The sequence below is a fragment of the Schistocerca piceifrons genome, unplaced genomic scaffold (genome assembly GCF_021461385.2).
Source record: "Schistocerca piceifrons isolate TAMUIC-IGC-003096 unplaced genomic scaffold, iqSchPice1.1 HiC_scaffold_391, whole genome shotgun sequence".
NCBI lineage: Eukaryota > Metazoa > Arthropoda > Insecta > Orthoptera > Acrididae > Schistocerca > Schistocerca piceifrons.
Genome location: NW_025728616.1, coordinates 40,001 through 43,967, shown reverse-complemented (window position 1 = coordinate 43,967; position 3,967 = coordinate 40,001). Strand labels below are relative to the sequence as shown.

Here is a 3,967-nt window from a genome sequence, read left to right as displayed (position 1 = left end):
CCATGTTGTGCCTTAACCTAACCCATGTTGTGCCTTAACCTAACCCATGTTGTGCCTTAACCTAACCCATGTTGTGCCTTAACCTAACCCATGTTGTGCCTTAACCTAACCCATGTTGTGCCTTAACCTAACCCATGTTGTGCCTTAACCTAACCCATGTTGTGCCTTAACCTAACCCATGTTGTGCCTTAACCTAACCCATGTTGTGCCTTAACCTAACCCATGTTGTGCCTTAACCTAACCCATGTTGTGCCTTAACCTAACCCATGTTGTGCCTTAACCTAACCCATGTTGTGCCTTAACCTAACCCATGTTGTGCCTTAACCTAACCCATGTTGTGCCTTAACCTAACCCATGTTGTGCCTTAACCTAACCCATGTTGTGCCTTAACCTAACCCATGTTGTGCCTTAACCTAACCCATGTTGTGCCTTAACCTAACCCATGTTGTGCCTTAACCTAACCCATGTTGTGCCTTAACCTAACCCATGTTGTGCCTTAACCTAACCCATGTTGTGCCTTAACCTAACCCATGTTGTGCCTTAACCTAACCCATGTTGTGCCTTAACCTAACCCATGTTGTGCCTTAACCTAACCCATGTTGTGCCTTAACCTAACCCATGTTGTGCCTTAACCTAACCCATGTTGTGCCTTAACCTAACCCATGTCGTGCCTTAACCTAACCCATGTCGTGCCTTAACCTAACCCATGTCGTGCCTTAACCTAACCCATGTCGTGCCTTAACCTAACCCATGTCGTGCCTTAACCTAACCCACGTCGTGCCTTAACCTAACCCACGTCGTGCCTTAACCTAACCCACGTCGTGCCTTAACCTAACCCACGTTGTCGCCTAACGTAACCCACGTTGTCGCCTAACGTAACCCACGTTGTCGCCTAAACCTGCTCTGTAATTGTTATACGACTCGTTCAATTAGTGTAGTGTTGCCCACCCGCAACCCTCGCAATATAGTTCGCTACTCGCACTCCCCGCTCCCCTGTGTATCGCTTCATGTTAAACACCTTGCAAGTCTTGCTCACTTTCCACATGCTCCTGCTGTACACTGTAATGTGGATGGCAGCAGGACGTACATGCCGCCCCTCCCCACGTCCCCACCTTGCCCCCTGCCTTCGCAAGCTGGTTGGTGAGAACTTTGCATGTTCAATGCCCTCCGCATGCGACGTACTCAGGCTACGTTGTGGTGCGGCCTGTGTCAACTGTCCGCTAATGTCGTACGCGTAAACCACAATCTGTACTGCACATTCGTCCTTATGTACTGAATGATACATCGTGGCACATGTGTGACCGTACAACGACTGCGCCCAAAAACGGCGGACCATACAGTGCAAATATTGTGCACGCAGCTACGTGTCGTCTCCCTATGAGAGCTGGATTGCAGTGTGGTACGCCATAGAGACGTGTGGGAGGAACGGACGCCGTGGATGGCGATCAGCATGAGCTGTCTGTTGATGTATTCGGACCTAGTCGTCTCTCCTCACACACCGTGATGGCATGGTGCACCGCGTTCCATATCTGCGACATGCTACAGAGGCCGGTTGACAGTCGTTCGAGCAATGGACATCGCATACGTACGGGGGCCACCTTCCACGTATTGTCTAGGCGTGCACATTTTGTTGCGTGTATGTGGGCAGACGTAGTGTGGCGTGACACCTGACACAGGCATGCAATAATCGTGGAAGTTGCAAATGGCGATGGACGCCTGCGTTTTCTGGTGAAGTTACGCAAATGAACAAATGGTAACCTGTTGTGGTGCGGTTGTTCTCGCTAGGGGTGAATCGGTGATGGCGACGATAGGTTGAGGTACTAACCGGTTGTTCCAGCGATACCCACCATGCCGACGAAACTGAACGGCATCTGGGTGTGAAGCGATACGCGGCGGTGGCTGGGTGGGACCGTCCCCGGCCGGTGAGGGGGCGCCTCCCGGCGTGCTGGCCGCGCGGTGCGTGGGCGCACGCGCTACAGCCGGCTGGTGGGGGCGGCCAGTGGCAGGCGCGCCGGCCGACGGACGCGGCAGGCGTCGCAGCTGCGCGCCGGCGCACCCTGCGCGCGGCGCCGTGCGGCCAAAGTAGGTCCTCGCGGGCCCGGTGCGAAGCGCGGTGGACATCTTCAGTGTGCTGGTCCGATTGAGGACTGTGTGCGTTGAGGATGCGCTGCCGCCCGGCGCTCGGCGCCGCGACGCCGTCTGCTGCTCGGTCGCCCCAGCGGTTCTCGCTGGTGGTTTGTATCGCAGCTGTGCGGATGTGTTGGCGCGTGCGCTGTGCTGGGAGAGTTCGCTTCGGCACCCAAGTGGGGCTTTTGTCCTTCTGTGGCGCTGGCGTTGGAGCTGCCGGTCACCGTAGGTGGCGCGTGTTGTCTCCCGCCGGCAATGCCACGACAGCACGCTCCCGGGCCTCTGTCGGCAGCGGCAAGCTCAGTTGGGAGCACGGGTGGTCGCACCGAAAGCGTCTACTCGCCTAACTCCGGGCGATTGCGCCTCTCTCGAACCCGACCAAGTACTTGGGACGGCGCTGCGCGCCGCCGGGACCTGAGAGGGTTTCGAGGTGTATTGTGCAGGGGAGCTCAGCCTCCTCCTGTTTGCAGAATGATTGAGCGGACGCTTGCGTGTTCGCGCGGGCCCCCGGGACACACTCCCGGGCGGCCGGCTGCTCAGCTCTAGTTGACGCAGCTCCCTGGTTGATCCTGCCAGTAGTCATATGCTTGTCTCAAAGATTAAGCCATGCATGTCTCAGTACAAGCCGCATTAAGGTGAAACCGCGAATGGCTCATTAAATCAGTTATGGTTCCTTAGATCGTACCCACGTTACTTGGATAACTGTGGTAATTCTAGAGCTAATACATGCAAACAGAGTCCCGACCAGAGATGGAAGGGACGCTTTTATTAGATCAAAACCAATCGGTCGGCTCGTCCGGTCCGTTTGCCTTGGTGACTCTGAATAACTTTGGGCTGATCGCACGGTCCTCGTACCGGCGACGCATCTTTCAAATGTCTGCCTTATCAACTGTCGATGGTAGGTTCTGCGCCTACCATGGTTGTAACGGGTAACGGGGAATCAGGGTTCGATTCCGGAGAGGGAGCCTGAGAAACGGCTACCACATCCAAGGAAGGCAGCAGGCGCGCAAATTACCCACTCCCGGCACGGGGAGGTAGTGACGAAAAATAACGATACGGGACTCATCCGAGGCCCCGTAATCGGAATGAGTACACTTTAAATCCTTTAACGAGTATCTATTGGAGGGCAAGTCTGGTGCCAGCAGCCGCGGTAATTCCAGCTCCAATAGCGTATATTAAAGTTGTTGCGGTTAAAAAGCTCGTAGTTGGATTTGTGTCCCACGCTGTTGGTTCACCGCCCGTCGGTGTTTAACTGGCATGTATCGTGGGACGTCCTGCCGGTGGGGCGAGCCGAAGGCGTGCGACCGCCCCGTGCGTGCTCGTGCGTCCCGAGGCGGACCCCGTTGAAATCCTACCAGGGTGCTCTTTATTGAGTGTCTCGGTGGGCCGGCACGTTTACTTTGAACAAATTAGAGTGCTTAAAGCAGGCAAGCCCGCCTGAATACTGTGTGCATGGAATAATGGAATAGGACCTCGGTTCTATTTTGTTGGTTTTCGGAACCCGAGGTAATGATTAATAGGGACAGGCGGGGGCATTCGTATTGCGACGTTAGAGGTGAAATTCTTGGATCGTCGCAAGACGAACAGAAGCGAAAGCATTTGCCAAGTATGTTTTCATTAATCAAGAACGAAAGTTAGAGGTTCGAAGGCGATCAGATACCGCCCTAGTTCTAACCATAAACGATGCCAGCCAGCGATCCGCCGCAGTTCCTCCGATGACTCGGCGGGCAGCCTCCGGGAAACCAAAGCTTTTGGGTTCCGGGGGAAGTATGGTTGCAAAGCTGAAACTTAAAGGAATTGACGGAAGGGCACCACCAGGAGTGGAGCCTGCGGCTTAATT

At 54.7% G+C, this 3,967-nt stretch overlaps 1 non-coding gene across 1 annotated transcript in view; it reads left to right on the top strand.

Moving 5' to 3' along the window:
• The first annotated feature begins 2,683 nt into the window (after positions 1–2,683).
• LOC124747768 overlaps positions 2,684–3,967 on the top strand; it is a 1,909-nt gene continuing 625 nt past the window's right edge. Inside the window, exon 1 of the ribosomal RNA XR_007011548.1 lies at positions 2,684–3,967. This exon is cut by the window's right edge and continues 625 nt beyond it. This is a non-coding gene — a ribosomal RNA (small subunit ribosomal RNA).